This window comes from Bubalus kerabau, chromosome 6, assembly GCF_029407905.1.
Source record: "Bubalus kerabau isolate K-KA32 ecotype Philippines breed swamp buffalo chromosome 6, PCC_UOA_SB_1v2, whole genome shotgun sequence".
NCBI lineage: Eukaryota > Metazoa > Chordata > Mammalia > Artiodactyla > Bovidae > Bubalus > Bubalus kerabau.
Genome location: NC_073629.1, coordinates 3,070,970 through 3,091,887, shown reverse-complemented (window position 1 = coordinate 3,091,887; position 20,918 = coordinate 3,070,970). Strand labels below are relative to the sequence as shown.

The 20,918-nt window shown below is 38.5% G+C and overlaps 1 pseudogene; it reads left to right on the top strand.

The window, feature by feature from the left end:
* Positions 1–611: 611 nt before the first annotated feature.
* Positions 612–1,926, top strand: LOC129655906 (zinc finger protein 330-like; annotated as a pseudogene).
* The last annotated feature ends 18,992 nt before the right edge of the window (positions 1,927–20,918 follow it).

The following is a 20,918-nucleotide window of genomic DNA, read 5'->3' as shown; positions in this document are numbered from 1 at the left end:
CCAGCGTTTCTCATGATGTACTCTGCATAGAAGTTAAATAAGCTGGCTGACAATATACAGCCTTGACGTACTCCTTTTCCTATTTGGAACCAGTCTGTTGTTCCATGTCCAGTTCTAACTGTTGCTTCCTGACCTGCATACAGATTTCTCAAGAGGCAGGTCAGGTGGACTGGTATTCCCATCTCTTTCAGAATCTTCCACAGTTTATTGTGATCCACACAGTCAAAGGCTTTTACATAGTCAATAAAGCAGAAATAGATGTTTTTCTGGAACTCTCTTGCTTTTTCCATGATCCAGCAGATGTTGGCAATTTGATCTCTGGTTCCTCTGCCTTTTCTAAAACCAGTTTGAACATCAGGAAGTTCACTGTTCACATATTGCTGAAGCCTGGCTTGGACCTAGACCATTCAGGTATGACCTAAATCAAATCCCTTATGATTATACAGTGGAAGTGAGAAATAGATTTAAGGGACTAGATCTGATAGATAGAGTGCCTGATGAACTATAGAATGCGGTTCGTGACATTGTACAGAAGACAGGGATCAAGACCATCCCCATGGGCTGACGTCAGAAGACGTCCGGTCTGGCTCCTAGTATCTAAAGAAGGGAAAATGCCTAAAAAAAAAAAGACTGGTGCAAGGAAGAAGGCAGAGAACTGCCAGGTATGGGAAAAACAACTAAGAGCATCAAGAAGCACCATAGATTTAGCTAAACATACATGCAATGCGTCAATGGGTCATTTCTAGAGAAGAGGGGGAAAACAAAGGAAGACATGACTCATCCATAAATATATGCAGTGAGGGCTAGACTTTGGAATGTGACAAGTGTCAGAGGCGGCAAAAGAATAGAGCATTTTGCTACTTTTGTAATTCTGTACAGAAGTTACCAATTTGTGCACAGTGTGGGAAAACAAAGTGCATGATGAAGTCTTCAGACTGTGTCATAAAGGATACTGGTGTCTACAGTACTGGCCTTGCCATGGTGGGTGCAATATGTGACTTTTGCAAAGCTTGGGTCTGTCATGGTAGGAAGTGTCTCAGCACACATGCCGGTGCCTGCCCACTTACCGATGTTGAGTGTGTGGAATGTGAACGTGGTATGTGGGACCACGGAGGCAGAATTTTCAGTTGTTCTTTTTGACATAACTTTCTCTGTGAAGATGATCAGTTTGAACATCAAGCCAGCTGCCAGGTTTTAGAAGCAGAAACATTTAAACGTGTTTCATGCAATCGGCTTGGTCAGCATTCCTGTCTCCGTTGTAAGGCTTGTTTCTGTGATGATCATACAAGGAGCAAGGTGTTAAGCAAGAAAAAGGAAAACAGCCTCCTTGCCCTAAATGTGGACATGAAACTCAGGAAGCTAAGGATCTTAGCATGTCAACACGTTCCCTGAAATTTGGCAGGAAAACTGGAGGTGAAGAGGGAGATGGAGCTTCTGGGTATGATGCCTATTGGAAGAACCTTGCATCTGATAAATATGCTGGTGCTAGCTACCATGATGAGGAAGAAGATGAGTACGAAGCAGAGGATGACGAAGAGGAAGAAGATGAAGGTGGATAAGATTCAGATGCTGAGTCATCAGATTTGTTTACTAATTTGAATTTAGGAAGGACCTATGCCAGTGGCTATGCTCACTATGAGGAACAAGAGAACTGGGAGAGCTGCTTGCCCTTTGATGACCTTGTCTTAGGAGCTGGGATCTGTGTGCTTGATGAATCATGTGTGAATGTTCAAAAGTATTATACACATTGTTACTTAGCCTTGTACAGAGACTAGTCACATTTATTGGGACAAGGAATAGGGCATAGCATTTTAATAGGAACCGATAATCAGGCTTCTAACATAAGAACAATGAATTTCAAATGTAATATGATTGATCTAAGCAATTGAAGCATCATGGATTGGATTTTTACTGATTTCTGCACTCGAGCAGGTTTGCCAATTAAATACATATAGAGGATAAATGAATAGGATGATAATATATTTGTTTGAAATGAAATTGCTGTTTTTATTAAAAAACTGCTTATAAAATAATTTTGTATGATTTTGTAAAATGTAATGGGTAAAATGAATTATTGTATTTTTTCTTATTTGTCCATAGGATAAAAGTCAGATGTTATATGCTAAATTTTCATTAAATAGTCATATTATCTTAAGTCATTAAAAAAAAAAAAAAGACGATCCCCATGGAAAAGAAATGCAAAAAAGCAAAATGGCTGTCTGGGGAGGTCTTACAAATAGCTGTGAAAAGAAGAGAAGCGAAAAGCAAAGGAGAAAAGGAAAGATATAAGTATCTGAATGCAGAGTTCCAAAGAATAGCAAGAAGAGATAAGAAAGCCTTCCTCAGCGATCAATGCAAAGAAAGAGAGGAAAACAACAGAATGGGAAAGTCCAGAGATCTCTTCAAGAAAACTAGAGATACCAAGGGAACATTTCATGCAAATATGGGCTCGATAAAGGACAGAAATGGTATGGACCTAACAGAAGCAGAAGATATTAAGAAGAGGTGGCAAGAATACACAGAAGAACTGTACAAAAAGATCTTCATGACCCAGGTAATCATGATGGTGTGATCACCTACCTAGAGCCAGACATCCTGGAATGTGAAGTCAAGTGAGCCTTAGAAAGCATCACTATGAACAAAACTAGTGGAGGTGATGGAATTCCAGTTGAGCTATTTCAAATCCTTAAAGATGATGCTGTGAAAGTGCTGCACTCAATATGCCAGCAAATTTGGAAAACTCAGCAGTGGCCACAGGACTGGAAAAGGTCAGTTTTCATTCCAATCCCAAAGAAAGGCAATGCCAAATAATGCTCAAACTACCACACAATTGCACTCATCTCACACGCTAGTAAAGTAATTCTCATAGTTCTCCAAGTCAGGCTTCAGCGATATGTGAACAGTGAACTTCCTGATGTTCAAGCTGGTTTTAGAAAAGGCAGAGGAACCAGAGATCAAATTGCCAACATCTGCTGGATCATGGAAAAAGCAAGAGAGTTCCAGAAAAACATCTATTTCTGCTTTATTGACTATGTAAAAGCCTTTGACTGTGTGGGTCACAATAAACTGTGGAAAATTCTGAAAGAGATGGGAATACCAGTCCACCTGACCTGCCTCTTGAGAAATCTGTATGCAGGTCAGGAAGCAACAGTTAGAACTGGACATGGAACAACAGACTGGTTCCAAATAGGAAAAGGAGTACGTCAAGGCTGTATATTGTCAGCCAGCTTATTTAACTTCTATGCAGAGTACATCATGAGAAACGCTGGACTGGAAGAAGCACAAGCTGGAATCAAGATTGCTGGGAGAAATCTCAATAACCTCAGATATGCAGATGACCCCACCCTTATGGAAGAAAGTGAAGAGGAACTAAAAAGCCCTTGATGAAAGTGAAAGAGGAGAGTGAAAAAGTTGGCTTACAGCTCAACATTCAGAAAACGAAGATCATGGCATCCGGTCCCATCCCTTCATGGGAAATAGATGTGGAAACAGTGTCAGACTTTATTTTTCTGGGCTCCAAAATCACTGCAGATGGTGACTGCAGCCATGAAATTAAAAGAAAGCTGTGGTACATATACACAATGGAGTATTATTCAGCCATTAAAAAGAATACATTTGAATCAGTTCTAATGAGGTGGATGAAACTGGAGCCTATTATACAGAGTGAAGTAAGCCAGAAAGAAAAACACCAATACAGTATACTAACGCATATATATGGAATTTAGAAAGATGGTAACAATAACCCTGTGTACGAGACAGCAAAAGAGACACTGATGTATAGAACAGTCTTATGGACTCTGTGGGAGAGGGAGAGGGTGGGAAGATTTGGGAGAATGGCATTGAAACATGTAAATATCATGTATGAAATGAGTTGCCAGTCCAGGTTCGATGCACGATACTGGATGCTTGGGGCTGGTGCACTGGGACGACCCAGAGGGATGGAATGGGGAGGGAGGAGGGAGGAGGGTTCAGGATGGGGAACACATGTATACCTGTGGCGGATTCATTTTGATACTTGGCAAATCTAATACAGTTATGTAAAGTTTAAAAATAAAATTTAAAAAAAAAAAAAAAAAAAAAAAATAAATGATGCTTGCTCCTTGGAAGGAAAGCTATGACCAACCTAGATAGCATATTGAAAAGCAGAGACATTACTTTGCCAACAAAGGTTCGTCTAGTCAAGGCTATGGTTTTTCCTGCGGTCATGTACGGATGCGGAGAAGGCAATGGCACCCCACTCCAGTACTCTTGCCTGGGGAGTCCCATGGATGGAGGAGCCTTGTGGGCTGCAGTCCATGGGGTTGTTAAGAGTCAGACATGACTGAGCGACTTCACTTTCACTTTTCACTTTCATGCATTGGAGAAGGAAATGGCAACCCACTGCAGTATTCTTGCCTGGAGAATCCCAGGGACGGGCGATCCTGGTGGGCTGACGTCTATGGGGTCACACAGAGTCGGACACGACTGAAGTGACTAAGCAGCAGCAGCAGCAGCATGTATGGATGTGAGTGTTGGACTGTGAAGAAGGTGAATGCCGAAGAATTGATGCTTTTGAACTGTGGTGCTGGAGAAAACTCTTGAGAGTCCCTTGGACTGCAAGGAGATCCAACCAGTCCATTTTGAAGGAGATCAGCCCTGGGATTTCTTTGGAAGGAATGATGCTAAAGCTGAAACTCCAGTACTTTGGCCACCTCATGCGAAGAGTTGACTCATTGGAAAGACTCTGATGCTGGGAGGGAATGAGGGCAGGAGGAGAAGGGGACGACAGAGGATGAGATGGCTGGATGGCATCACTGCCTCCATGGACCTGAGTCTGAGTGAACTCCGGGAGTTGGTGATGGACAGGGAGGCTTGGTGTGCTGTGATTCATGGGGTCGCAAAGAGTCGGACACGACTGAGTGACTGAACTGAACTGAGCTGAACTGAATATCTTCTTTGGTGGCTCAGTGATAAAGAATCCGCATGTAGTGCATGAGACACAGGTTGACCCCTGATCTGGGAAGATCCTCTGGAGAGGGAAATGGTGACCTACTCCAGTATTCTTACCTTTCTGGGAAAGCTCATGGACAGAGGATCCTGGCAGGTTACAGTTCATGGCTCACAAAGAGTTGGAGACAGTTTTGTGACTGAACAACAACAATATAATATCTTGGAGGTTAGACCATTTTAATTTGTATTGAATAGTCTTATCCTTTTTTAAATAGCTGTATACAATTGAATTATAAGAATGTATCATATTTTTTTAAAGTTTTCTATTGTTAAATAGTTTTCAACAGATTGCTTTTATAAACAATGCTGTAGTGAATTGTATACATAACATTAATATGTATGCTGATATATATGTGAGCTGAAGACCTAAGAGCAGAATCACTGGGTAAAAGAACAGACGTTTTAGAATTTCATGGAGGTTGCCAAATTACTTTCAACAGACTATCAATATATCTCACCACTTACTATGTGAGGAGAGTGCCTGGTATCCTACATTATTGCTGACATAATGTTTCCAAACATTTGATTTTATATTATCTGGCTGGTAAAAAGAAGATAACATTATCATTTTACTTTTCAATTCTCGTATAAATGAGATCAAACATCTCTTTACTTTTGAGTCCTTCATAATTCATTTTCCTCCTCATATTCTTCAATTTTTTAAAAAATTGGGTTGTTGACCTCCTATTGATTAATAGGTATCATTTCAATTTTAGTTAACTTCTGTGATTTGAGTTGGACTTTATATTTTTTTTTCACTAGTTTCTCAATTGCCTTTGACCTTTTATGGTATGGGGAGGGAGGTGGGAGGGGGTTCAGGATTGGGAACACGTGTACACCCATGGCAGATGCATTTGATGTATGGCAAAACCAATACAATATTGTAAAGTAAAAAAATAAATAAATAACAATAAAAATTTAATTTGTTTTTTAATTGAAGGATAACTGCTTTACAGAAATTTGTTATTTTCTGCCAAATATCAACGTGAATCAGCCACATGTATGCCTTTGACTTTTAAAGTAGTATCTTTTTTTTCCGACACAGTTTTCTGTAGAATTTATCAGTCTTTTAAAAAAAAACTTATGGGTTTTCTTTTTACTTAGGAATGTCTTTTCTACATCTTTCTACTTTTTAAATGTTAGCTGATGTGTTGGATTTTATTTTAGTTTTATCATTATTCTATTTTCCAAATTATGAATTTTTATTTTCATTTATAATATTTTGTTTCTTTGCTTAGACATTTTATTGATTATTTTTATTCGTGCATATTTATTAATGCTAATATTGTTCAACCGTTAAGTCATGTCCAACTCTTTGCAACTCCATGGACTGCAGCATGCCAGTCTGTCCTGTCCTTAGCTATCTCCTGGTTTGCTCAAACTCATGTCTATCAAGTTGGTGATGCCACCCAATCATCTCATCCTCTTTTTCCCTCTTCTCCTCCTACCCTCAATTTATAATCATTAATGTAAGTTTATTTAAAGTATATTTTCTTATTTATTTAAAATATATGGAAACATAAGCTTTTCCTTGTTCATTAATGTAATTGTACATTTTTGAGCACTGCTCATAGATTATGACATTGTTTTAATTACTGTTATTTTGTTGATGAAATGCAATTACACTTTTCCTATTCAAACTAATTGTTGTATAAAGAAAGGTTTTCTTAGTTTTTCTAGCTTTATCTCTTTCTACATTTTGGAATGCATTGACTTTCTTTGGGCTTAATTGCAAAGGATTTTTGAGATCTTGTAAAAAATTATGATCAATTTTACCACAGGGTAGAGTTGTGCATATTTTAGAACTACATATTATATATAATTCATATGACCCTAAAATTTTACACACACACATCTTACTGTTGAGTTAGTCAGAGTTCTCAGGGGAAATAAGGAAGATATTTATTTTAAGAAGATATTAGGAAATTTACAGTGTAAATATGAAATAACTAACAAAGTTAACAAGGGTAAGTGATGACAAATGGTGAAGATAAGGTATTATGGTTTTATCTTTTATGGCTAGGCAAAAATACACTATTTAAAGCTGCTAAACAAAACCATAAGTATATAAATGCATAGGAAAAACAGGACATTTAACTTAAAAAACTATATATGAAGTAGAAATTGAATGGTTTAGAAGAGAGAGGATAAGAGGAGAAAGAAGAAGTACACTAAAGTTATTTCCTCATTGAAGATAATCAAGATGCTACCTGCAGAATTAGAAGATTGGGGTAGTCTGTCCACATCTAGTTGAGACAGTGACTTAAATTTAAGGATTCAGTGCTCATTGCTGTCTTTTGTGGCAGTTTCTCCATTTATTACTTCTCCAGGCCAGAATACTGGAGTAGGTAGCCATTTCTTCTCCAAGGGATCTTCCCAACCCAGGAGTTGAACCCAGGTCTCCCACATTGCAGGTGGATTCTTTACCAGCTGAGCTACCAGTGAAGCCACTATTTTTTAGTTGGCTAAACTGTGTCCTCATACTTTCTCCAAGAATAATTCATGTACATATTCTCTGAGTTCTATTAATAGCATGTTCAGTAGAGATTTTCATGCTGTCTTTATATTTGAACTAATTTTTTCAGGGTATACAATTTTTGGGTCATATCTTTCCTCAAGGACTTTGGAAGCATTAATTATTTAACTGTTTTGTTTTTCATTGCTTAGCCATTTATCACTGCTTATTATTTAGCTTTTTTCCCCCTCTTTCTTAGTGACTTAGGGGTTTTCGACTAGCTGCCCCAAAGATTCTTTATCTTTTGAAGTCCTTTGATATTATGAGATTATCTCCATGAAATTAAAAGATGCTTACTCTTTGGAAGAAAAGCTTTGACAAATCTAGAGAGCATATTTGGACTTTTGAACTGTGGTGTTGGAGAAGATTCTTGAGAGTCTCTTGGACTGCAAGGAGATCAAACCATATCAAATCCTAAAGGAAATCAGTCCTGAATTTTCACTGGAAGGACTGATGCTAAAGCTGAGGCTCCAATACTTTGGCCACCTGATGTGAAGAACTGACTCATTGGAAAAGACCCTGATGCTGGGAAAGACTGAAGGCAGGAGAAGGGGATGACAGAGGATGAGATGTTTGGATGACATCACTGACTCAATGGACATAAGTTTGAGCAAGCTCTGGGAGTTAGTGATGAACAAGGAAGCCTGGCATGCTGCAGTCCATGGGGTTGCAAAGAATCAGACACGACTGAGCAACTGAACTGAACTAAGACAGTGTATTAAAAAGCAGAGCTCGTTTCATACATGATATTTTACATGTTTCAATGCCATTCTCCCAAATCTTCCCACATGTATACCTGTGGCAGATTCATTTTGGTATTTGGCAAAACTAATACAATTATGTAAAGTTTAAAAATAAAATAAAATTAAAAATAAAATAAAATAAAATAAAAAGCAGAGCTATCACTTTGCCAACAAATATCCATATAGTCAAAGCTATGATTTTACAGTAGTCATATATGGATGTGAGAGTTGGACCATAAAGAAGGCTGAATGCCTAAGAATTATTGCTTTTAAACTGTGATGCTGGAGAAGACTCTGAGAGTCCCTTGGACAGCAAGGAGATCAGACCAGTCAATGCTAAAGGAAATCAACCCTAAATATTCATTGGAAGGACTGATGTTGAAGCTGAATCTCCAGTATTTTGGCCACCTGATGTGAAGAACTGATTCTTTAGAAAAGACTCTGATTCTGGGAAAGATTAAGGGTAAGAGAAGTGTAAGATAAGGGGGTGACAGAGGGTGAGATGGTTGGATGGCATCACCAACTCAATGCATATGAGTTTGAGCAAACTCTAGGAGATAGTGAGAGACAGGGAATCCTGGCAGGCTGCAGTCCACAAGGTCACAAAGAGTCAGACATGACTTGCTGAACAACAAGAACACCTCTGCTGTTAATTATAGGACAGTTTGTCTTTTCAATAGAGCCAAATTTTCTTTAATTATTGTAAGGTTTTATATCTAGTAATAATGTGTTTGTCCCTTTATTTGGATTATATTTTTGAAGTCACTAATAATGTTTTTATATTTCTTTGTTTTCTCTAATCTTCTTTAAGCATTTACTTACTTTTATTTCATTAAAAAAATGTTCATCCCATTTTCTTTGCTGTTTCTCTATCCTATTCTTCACATTCTTGCTATGTTTTCAACAGTGTCGCTTCAAATTTGTGGTGCTTTCAATTTAATTGGTGTTTTTGTCATAGTTTTTACTCTTCTTTTTAACTAACTAATATTTTATCCACTTTTATTGTCTTATTATGTTTTCTCTGAACTCTTTGATCTCTAGGCTAATGAGTTCTTTTCATGCAGGTAATTACTTCATTATTATTTTTTTTTAATGTGATAAAGTTTGGTCAAATTTTCTGTCTGCTCTGTTACAAAAGTTTTCTTGTGCACATGTTTTCAACTGCTTTCACTTTTCCTATTGCTTTTCTTCTGTTTTTCTCTTATAATTACCTTACAGTCTTGCACTTATTTAAGCAACCACCTTTGAATGAGCTGTATCTTTTCTGGACCAGTTATTTGTACATGTGTGTCTGAGAGGACCAGAGCTCTACCCAGGCTGACAGGAAGCTTCCCTATGATGACACTGTCTGCATGAGTGCTTTTCTCTAGTGTTCCTTTCTCCCCAGCCAACCCGGATTGACACAGCAGAAGATGCCAAATTTAGAGCCTCTCTCTTTCCTCCTGCCATCCTGATAGACTGCTTCTTGCAAACACGGCTTGTCTGTGTGATTCCTCATTTAGCCCTACCTTCTCAACTTCCCTAGGTTTTTACCAAAAAGAAATGATGGAAAATCTTACTACCCTACCATGGTTTTGTTGCTAATGCTATGCCCATGTTTTCAGAATTCTTTTCTGTCAGCTTTCTCTAAACTCTAAAGCCATAGGCATTGTCTCCTGTCCCTTTGAGTACCCCTATGAAACCTGCCCTGTAATCTGGAGACTCTCCTTTATATTGTAGTTTGGGTTACAGATGTTTCTGAATTTTTATCAAAAAAGCAAAAATTATCTTTCTTGTTTTCTCTTTGAAGATGTATTGAGAAGAGAAGGGGGCCCCATCAAATCAGAAGTGTTCTCAGACTTGTAGGTTTGACTAACCAGACTCTGGGATGGTTCCAATTTTCCTTACTGCTAGCTCTGGTCCTCACGGTTTGTATAATTCCCTTTTTGAGTGTGGGCATGACCAGTGACTTGTTCCCTACCAATAGAATATTGCAAAGACAATAAGATATTTTCAAGATTACTTTGCATAAGATCATACACTGTCATTCTGGGAGACCCTTGATGTGTTTGATGTAGCAAGAGGCCATGTGGTGGAGGCCCATGTGTCAAGGAACTGTGAATGGCTTCTGGACAAAACCATCTAGGAATTGGGAGCAGACTTGGGTCAACAGCTGGCAAGAAACAGAAGCCCTCAATCCTCTAGCCTGAAGGGCCTGAATCCTGTCAACCACCATGTGAACTTGGAAGGGGCTCTTTCCCCAGTCAAACTTTGAGATGGGAGATTGCTTAATTGCAGGCTTGCAGAGGATCCAGACAATAAGTATCTGGATTTTTGACCCACAGGAACTGTGAAATAATAAATGTGTTTTGTTTTTGCTCCTAAGTTTGTGATGATGTTGTCACACACCAATAGATAACTAGTACAGCATTTCAGGGCTATGTTGGAAACAGATCATGGTTCTGTAGGTTCTGGAAGTACACTCCATGTTTTAAGTGTTGAAGAACATTGGTTTTGCAATCAAATGGATTTGTGTTCAAGTATCAGGTCCAGCTTGGGTCATGTGGTTCTCAGATCACTTAGTGGCCATGTGGCCTAGGATGAATTGTCTAATCTGAGGTTGTTTATCAGTTTCCTCACTTTTATAGTACAAGTGTTAATTAGACTTACATCCTAGTACTGAGAAGGTGGCTTAACAAGAATAATAAAATAAAATGTTTTATGTAGTCCCTGATAGAAAATAAATGCTTACTGATAATCAAGCTTACTGTCCCAGAAGTGCTGTGAGATGCAGGTTCCTGGTTACAGTACCACCAGCAGATTCAAGGGTTTGAGCTTTTTTCCTCAGGATAGGCTGTTATAGCATAAGGAACCCTGGAGTGAGAGTCAGAAGTCTTCGTTTTAACACTTTCTATGTCACCAGTAAAACTAGGTGACATTGGCAAGTCATTTAAGCCTTCTGAGCCTATTTTCTCATCTGAAATTCATAGTGTTTGCATCTGCCTATGTCATAAGTGTCTAAGGAATAGGTGTATATCAAATGCATTGTAAGCAGTAACAGGGTACAAAGATATGAGCATTTTTACTGCTAATAAAATACCATATTATAAAAAGATAATTAAAATCTTGGGAAGCCTTTAGAATGAACATTCATGGCTGAACCAGGAGGGTAGCTAACTCTGACCACTCCAGAGGTGGCCTGGCCACGGCACGCTGGTTAAAAGCCTGGGCTTTAGAGAAGGACTATCTGGATTTAAAACTCCTGGGAAGCTATCTACTTCTCTGTGCCTCAATATCATCAGGTATAAAATGAGGGAAACAGTCACCACTCTCCTCAGAGTAGTTTTGAGCATTAAATGTAATGATGTGGTTGTTGTTCAGTCGCCCAGTCGTGTCTGACTCTTTGTAACCCCATGGACTGCAGCATGCTAGACCTCCCAGTCCCTCACGATCTCCTGGAGTTTGCCCAAGTTCATGTCCATTGTATCAGTGATGCCATCCAGCTATCTCATTCTCTGATGCCCTCTTCTCCTTCTGACCTCAATCTTTCCCAGCATCAGGGATTTTTCCAATGAGTTAGCTGTTTGCATCAGGTGACCAAAATTCAGGAGCTTCAGCTTCAACATCAGTTCTTCCAGTGAGTATTCAGTGTTGATTTCCCTTAAGATTGACTGGTTTGATCTCCCTGCTGTCCAAGGGACTCTCAGGAGTCTTCTCCAGCACCACAGTTTGAAAGCATCAATTCTTTGGTGTTCTGTCTTCTTATGGTCCAGCTCTGACAACAATACATGACCACTGAGGAGACCACAGCCTTGACTATACAGACCTTTGTTGGCAGAGTGATGTTTCTGCTTTTAAACACACTGTTTACATTTATCATACCTTTCCTGCCAAGAATAGTCATCTTCTGATTTCATGGCTGCAGTCACATTCACAGTGATTTTAGTGATTTTCCAGGAAGAGGAAATCTGTCACTGCTTCCACCATTTCCCCTTCTATTTGTCATGAAGTAAAAGGTCCTTCTAGTCAAGGCTATGGTTTTTCCAGTGGTCATGTATGGATGTGAGAGTTGGACTGTGAAGAAAGCTGAACGCTGAAGAATTGATGCTTTTGAACTCTCAAGAGAAGACTCTTGAGAGTCCCTTGGACTGCAAGGAGATCCAACCAGTCCACTCTAAAGATCAGCCCTGGGTGTTCTTTGGAAGGAATGATGCTAAAGCTGAAACTCCAATACTTTGGCCACCTCATGTGAAGAGTTGACTCATTGAAAAAGATTCTGATGCTGGAAGGGATTGGGGGCAAGAGGAGAAGAGGACAACAGAGGATAAGATGGCTGGATGGCATCACCAACTCGATGGATGTGAGTCTGAGTGAACTCCGGGAGTTGGTAATGGACAGGGAGGCCTGGCATGCTGCGATTCATGGGGTCGCAAAGAGTTGGACATGACGGAGCAACTGAACTGAACTGAACTGAACTGAATGGGGCCAGATGCCATGATCTTAGATTTTTTAATATTTAGTTTTAAGCCAGCTTTTTCATTAAAGGTGATGATGCATTTAAGCAATATGAACTTTTTCTTCTTTTTTAAAAATTTGTTGAAGTATAGTTGAATTACAATGTTGTGTTAATTACTGCTAAACAGCAAAATGACTCAGTTATACATACATATATTCTTTTTCACATTCTTTTCCATTATGGTTTATCACAGAATATTGAATATTGTTCCCTGTGTTATACAGTAGGGACTCGTTATTTATACATTCTAAATATATCAGTTTGTATCTGTTAATTCCTAGTAACTCAGCTGGGAAAGAATCCGCCTGCAATGCAGGAGACTTTAGTTCAATTCCTGGCTTGGGAAGATCCCCTGGAGAAGGGAACAGCTATCCACTCCAGTATTCTGGCCGGGAGAATTCCACGGAATGTATAGTCCATGGGGTCATGAAGAGTTGGAGACAACTGAGTGACTTTCACTCTAACTCTCACTTTCAATCCCACATCTTAGCAAAACATCAGTATCAGTGCTCAGTAAACATCAACTGAAATTATTCTTTTCTCAGACCATTGTATCGTTAGGAAATGGAAGATGTTAATCTTGGTTACTATTTCCTTCATTTTTACATTTTTGGTTGGGGAATGAAGTTTAAGTTTTGTTCCAATTCAGCCATCTGGCAGTTACTGTTTGTCTCCCTCTGAGGATTTTACAATAATTGATTAAAAGAAGGACTGATTTTGACCAAATCAAGTATTATAAAGAACACCAAGAAACTACTTAAATTCAATTTATGATTTAATCTGCTTCCTTGAAGTAAATGATAGCTAATAAAGGATTTAAAATTGGTATGAGAGAGAAATTATGAAGATAAATGTTGGCTGCAGCTAAAAATATGTAAATTCACTGTATTAGGACAAAACAGAATAAATTTCCCCAAATATTTCTATTGCATGACAGCACTTCTTTTATTGAAAATGATCGAGTAATGTGATATTTTACCTCATTGAAAACAGATTCCTTTTGAAAGATAATTTCCTCATTATCCTCAGAGTCTCTGGAATCTGCTATTAGATTCAGAATTTAACTCTGAGTGACAAGGGACTAAAATCTTTATAACTTTTCTTTTTAAAGTGTGGAGTATCAAAGTCTGAATTCCACCTTTAAAGCAATTTATTATTACAGAGGAGCTAAGATGGCAGAGGAATAGGACAGGGAGACCACTTTCTCCCCGACAAATTCATCAAAAGAACATTTAAACATCGAGTAAATTCCACAAAACAACTTCTGAAAGCTGGCAGAGGACATCAGGCACCCAGAAAAGCAGCCCATTGTCTTCAAAAGGAGATAGGAAAAAAAATATAAAAGACAAAAAAAGAGACAAAAGAGGGAGGGATGGAGTTCCGTCCCGGGAAGGGAGTCTTAAAAAGAGAAAAGTTTCCATACACCAGGAAACACTCTCACTGCCGAGTCTGTGGCGAGCCTTGGAAGCACAGAGGGCAACATAACAGGGAGGAAAAATAAATAAACAATTAAAACCCACAGATTACGAGCCCAACGGTAACTACCCCAGCAGAGAAGTAGCGCAGACACCTGCACCCACCACTAGCAAGTGGAGGCTGGGCAGGGAGGCGCGGGATGCATTGCTTAGAGTAAGGATCTGGCTTGAATGCCCTGAGCGCTATCTGAGTGAACTAACTTGGACTAGCAAACCAGACTGGGATAACGACCACGCGAAAAGCCAGCCCTAACCTAAGACACCGCCAGGCCCACATACAAAACAAAGGACTGAACAGAGATAGCCGGCTGCAGACCATCCCCCTCTGGTGACAGGCAGCCAGAGCTGGAAGGGGGCAATCGCAGCCCCAGAGAGACATAATCTACAAAACTGCAAGCAGGCTTCTTTGCTAACTAAGACTTCTTGGGGTTATGGATGGTCAACATCCGCCTGAGAAGGTGCGCCGGTTGTTCACCCAGAAAACTGAGCGGCAGGGAGGCGATAAGTCGCAGCAACCATGCTCGCCAAACACCTCATCACCTGAGCTGCTCAGACCTGGAAAGGGCACAAAACGCAGGCCCAACCAAGTCTGTGCCTCTGAGGACTACCACCAGAACACTGACACAAGTTTCCCTAACCAAGAAACCTTGACAAGCCACCTGTACAAACCCACACACAGCGAGGAAACTCCATGATAAAGAGAACTCCACAAACTGCCAGAATACAGAAAGGACACCCCAAACTCAGCAATACAAACAAGATGAAGAGACAGTGGAATACCCAGCAGGTAAAGGAACAGGATAAATGCCCACCAAACCAAACAAAAGACGAAGAGATAGGGAATCTACCTGATAAAGAATTCCGAATAATGATAGTGAAAATGATCCAAAATCTTGAAATCAAAACGGAATCACAGATAAATAGCCTGGAGACAAGGATTGAGAAGATGCAATAAAGGTTTAACAAGGACCTAGAATAAATAAAAAAGAATCAATACATAATGAATAATGCAATAGATGAGATCAAAAACACTCTGGAGGCAACAAATAGTAGAATAACTGAGGCAGAAGATAGGATAAGTGAATTAGAAGATAGAATGGTAGAAATAAATGAATCAGGGAGGAAAAAAGAAAAACGAATGAAAAGAAATGAGGACAATCTCAGAGACCTCCAGGACAATATTAAATGCTACAACATTCGAATCATAGGAGTCCCAGAAGAAGACAAAAAGAAAGACCATGAGAAAATACTTGAGGAGATAATAGTTGAAAACTTCCCTAAAATGGGGAAGGAAATACTCACCCAAGTCCAAGAAACCCAGAGAGTCCCAAACAGGATAAACCCAAGGCGAAACACCCCAAGACACATATTAATCAAATTAACAAAGATCAAACACAAAGAACAAATATTAAAAGCAGCAAGGGAAAAACAATAAATATCACCCAAGGGAATTCTCATAAGGATAATAGCTGATCTTTCAAAAGAAATTCTTCAAGCAAGGAGGGAATGGCAAAACATACTTAAAGTGATGAAAGAAAATAACCTACAGCCCAGATTACTGTACCCAGCAAGGATCTCATTCAAATATGAAGGAGAAATCAAAAGCTGTACAGACAAGCAAAAGCTGAGAGAATTCAGCACCACCAAATCAGCTCTCCAACAAATACTAAAGGATATTCTCTAGACAAGAAACACAAAAAGGGTGTATAAACTCGACCCCAAAACAATAAAGTAAATGGCAACGGGATCATACTTATCAATAGTTACCTTAAACGTAAATGGGTTGAATGCCCCAACCAAAAGACAAAGACTGGCTGAATGGATCCAAAAACAAGACCCCTATATATGTTGTCTGCAAGAGACCCACCTCAAAACAGGGGACACATACACACTGAAAGTGAAGGGCTGGAAAAAGATTTTCCATGCAAATAGAGACCAAAAGAAAGCAGGAGTAGCAAAACTCATATCAGATAAAATAGACTTTAAAACAAAGTCTGTGAAAAGAGACAAAGAAGGTCACTACATAATGATAAAAGGTTCAATCCAAGAAGAAGATAAAACAATTATAAATATATATGCACCCAACATAGGAGCACCACAATATGTAAGACAAATGCTAACAAGTATGAAAGGGGAAATTAACAATAACACAATAATAGTGGGAGACTTTAATACCCCACTCACACCTATTGATAGATCAACTAAACAGAAAATTAACAAGGAAACACAAACTTTAAATGATACAATAGACCAGTTAGACCTAATTGATATCTATAGGACATTTCACCCCAAAACAATGAATTTCACCTTTTTCTCAAGTGCACATGGAACCTTCTCCAGGATAGATCACATCCTGGGCCATAAATCTAGCCTTGGTAAATTAAAAAAAAAAAAAAAAAAAAAATGAAAACATTCCAAGCATCTTTTCTGACCACAATGCAGTAAAATTAGATCTCAATTACAGGAGAAAAACTATTTAAAATTCCAACATATGGAGGCTGAACAACCTGCTGCTGAATAACCAACAAATCACAGAAGAAATAAAAAAAGAAATCGAAATTTGCATAGAAACAAATGAAAATGAAAACACAACAACCCAAAACCTGTGGGACACTGTAAAAGCAGTGCTAAGGGGAAAGTTCATAGCAATACAGGCATACCTCAAGAAACAAGAAAAAAAGTCAAATAAATAACCTAACTCTACACCTAAGGCAACTAGAAAAGGAAGAAATGAAGAATCCTAGGGTTAGTAGAAGGAAAGAAATCTTAAAAATTAGGGCAGAAATAAATGCAAAAGAAACAAAAGAGACAATAGCAAAAATCAACAAAGCCAAAAGCTGGTTCTTTGAAAGGATAAATAAAATTGACAAACCATTAGCCAGACCCATCAAGAAACAAAGGGAGAAAAATCAAATCAATAAAATTAGAAATGAAAATGGAGAGATCACAACAGACAACACAGAAATACAAAGGATCATAAGAGACTATTATCAGCAATTATATGCCAATAAAATGGGCAACGTGGAAGAAATGAGCAAATTCTTAGAAAAATACAACTTTCCAAAACTGGACCAGGAAGAAACAGAAAATCTTAAGAGACCCATCACAAGCACAGAAATTGAAACTGTAATCAGAAATCTTCCAGCAAACAAAAGCCCAGGTCCAGACAGCTTCACAGCTGAATTATATGAAAAATTGAGAGAAGAGCTAACGCCTATCCTACTCAAACTCTTCCAGAAAATTGCAGAAGAAGGTAAACTTCCAAACTCATTTTATGAGGCCACCATCACCCTCATACCAAAACCTGACAAAGATGCCACAAAAAAAGAAAACTACAGGCCAATATCACTGATGAACATAGATGCAAAAATCCTTAACAAAATTCTAGCAAACAGAATCCAACAACACATTAAAAAGATCATACACCATGACCAAGTGGGCTTTATCCCAGGAATGCAAGGATTCTTCAATATCCACAAATCAATCAATGTAATACACGACATTAACAAATTGAAACATAAAAACCATATGATTATCTCAATAGATGCAGAGAAAGCCTTTGACAAAATTCAACATCCATTTATGATCAAAACTCTCCAGAAAGCAGGAATAGAAGGAACATACCTCAACATAAGAAAAGCTATATATGACAAACCCACAGCAAATATTATCCTCAGTGGTGAAAAACTGAAAGCATTTCCCCTAAAGTCAGGAACAAGACAAGGGTGCCCACTCTCACCATTAGGTATTCAACATAGTTTTGAAAGTTTTAGCCACAGCAATCAGAGCAGAAAAAGAAATAAAAGGAATCCAAATTGGAAAAGAAGAAGTAAAACACTCACTCTTTGCAGATGACATGATCCTCTACATAGAAAACCCTAAAGACTCCACTAGAAAGTTACTAGGGCTAATCAATGAATATAGTAAAGTTGCAGGATATGAAATAAACACACAGAAATCCCTTACATTCCTCTACACTAATAATGAGAAAATAGAAAGAGAAATTAAGGAAACAATTCCATTCACCATTGCAACGAAAAGAAGAAAATACTTAGGAATATATCTACCTAAAGAAACTAAAGACCTATATATAGAAAACTATCAAACACTGGTGAAAGAAATCAAAGAGGACACTAATAGATGGAGAAATATACCATGTTCATGGATTGGAAGAATCAATATAGTGAAAATGAGTATACTACCCAAAGCAATTTATAGATTCAATGCAATCCCTATCAAGCTACCAACGGTATTCTTCACAGAGCTAGAACAAATAATTTCACAATTTGTATGGAAATACAAAAAACAAAGCATCTTGAGAAAGAAGAATGGAACTGGAGGAATTAACCTGCCTGACTTCAGGCTCTACTACAAAGCCACAGTCATCAAGACAGTATGGTACTGGCACAAAGACAGAAATATAGATCAATGCAACAAAATAGAAAGCCCAGAGATAAATCCATGCATCTATGGACACCTTATCTTTGACAAAGGAGGCAAGAATATACAATGGAGAAAGACAATCTCTTTAATAAGTGGTGCTGGAAAACTGGTCAACCACTTGCAAAAGAATGAAACCAGAACACTTTCTAATACCATTCACAAAAATAAATTCAAAATGGATTAAAGATCTAAATGTAAGACCAGAAACTATAAAACTCCTGCTGTTGCTGCTAAGTCACTTCAGTCGTGTCCGACTCTGTGTGACACCATAGACTGAAGCCCACCAGGTTCCCCTGTCCCTGGGATTCTCCAGGCAAGAACACTGGAGTGGGTTGCCATTTCCTTCTCCAATGCATGAAAGTGAAAAGTGAAAGTGAAGTCTCTCAGTCATGTCCGACCCTCAGCGACCCCATGGACTGCAGCCTTCTAGGCTCCTCCGTCCATGGGATTTTCCAGGCAGGAGTACTGGAGTGGGGTGCCATTGCCTTCTAGAGGAGAACATAGGCAAAACATTCTCCGATATAAATCACAACAGGATCCTCTATGACCCACTTCCCAGAATGTTGGAAATACAAGCAAAAATAAACAAATGGGACCTAATTAAACGTAAAAGCTTCTGCACAACAAAGGAAACTATAAGCAAGGTGGAAAGACAGCCTTCAGAATGGGAGAAAATAATAGCAAATGAAGCAACTGACAAACAACTAATCTCAAAAATATACAAGCATTTATTTCCAATATTCTGGGAGGTGGGTCATAGAGGATCCTGCTGTGATGTATGTCAGAGAGTGTTTTGCCTATGTTCTCCTCTAGGAGTTTTATAGTTTCTGGTCTTACATTTAGATCTTTAATCCATTTTGAGTTTATTTTTGTGTATGGTGTTAGAAAATGTTCTAGTTTCATTCTTTTACAAGTGGTTGACCAGATTTCCCAGCACCACTTGTTAAAGAGATTGTCTTTAATCCATTGTATATTCTTGCCTCCTTTGTCAAAGATAAGGTGTCCATATGTGCGTGGATTTATCTCTGGGCTTTCTATTTTGTTCCATTGATCTATATTTCTGTCTTTGTGCCAGTACCATACTGTCTTGATACCTGTGGCTTTGTAGTAGAGCCTGAAGTCAGGTAGGTTGATTTGATATTTGGCAAAACTAATACAATTATGTAAAGTTTAAAAATAAAATAAAATTAAAAAAAAAAGAAGAAGAAAAAAAACTACTGAGAAAAAAAATATATATATATACAAGCAACTCCTAGAGCTCAATTCCAGAAAAATAAATGACCCAATAAAAAAATGGGCCAAAGAACTAAACAGACATTTCTCCAAAGAAGACATATAAATGGCTAACAAACACATGAAAAGATGCTCAACATCACTCATTATCAGAGAAATGCAAATCAAAACTACTATGAGGTACTATTTCACGCCAGTCAGAATGGTTGCATTCCAAAAACCTACAAGCAATAAATGCTGGAGAAGGTTTGGAGAAAAGTGAACCTTCTTACACTGCTTGTGGGAATGCAAATTAGTACAGCCACTATGGAGAACAGTGTGGAGATTCCTTAAAAAACTGGAAATAGAACTGCCTTATGATCCAGCAATCCCACTGCTGGGCATACACACTGAGGAAACCAGAACTGAAAGAGACACATGTACCCCAATGTTCATCGCAGCACTGTTTATAATAGCCAGGACATGGAAGCAACCTAGATGTCCATCAGCAGATGAATGGATAAGAAAGCTGTGGTACATATACACAATGAAGTATTACTCAGCCATTAAAAAGAATACATTTGAATCAGTTCTAATGAGGTGGATGAAACTGGAGCCTATTATACAGAGTGAAGTAAGCCAGAAAGAAAAACACCAATACAGTATACTAACGTATATATATGGAATTTAGAAAGATGGTAACAATAACCCTGTGTATGAGACAGCAAAAAAGACACTGATGTATAGAACAGTCTTATGGACTCTGTGGGAGAGGGAGAGGGTGGGAAGGTTTGGGAGAATTGCATTGAAACATGTAAAATATCATGTATGTAACGAGTTGCCAGTCCAGGTTCGATGCACGATACTGGATGCTTGGGGCTGGTGCACTGGGATGACCCAGAGGGATGGTATGGGGAGGGAGGAGGGAGGAGGGTTCAGGGTGGGGCACACATGTATACCTGTGGCGGATTCATTTTGATATTTGGCAAAACTAATACAATTATGTAAAGTTTAAAAATAAAATTTATAAAGTACAAAAAAGAAAA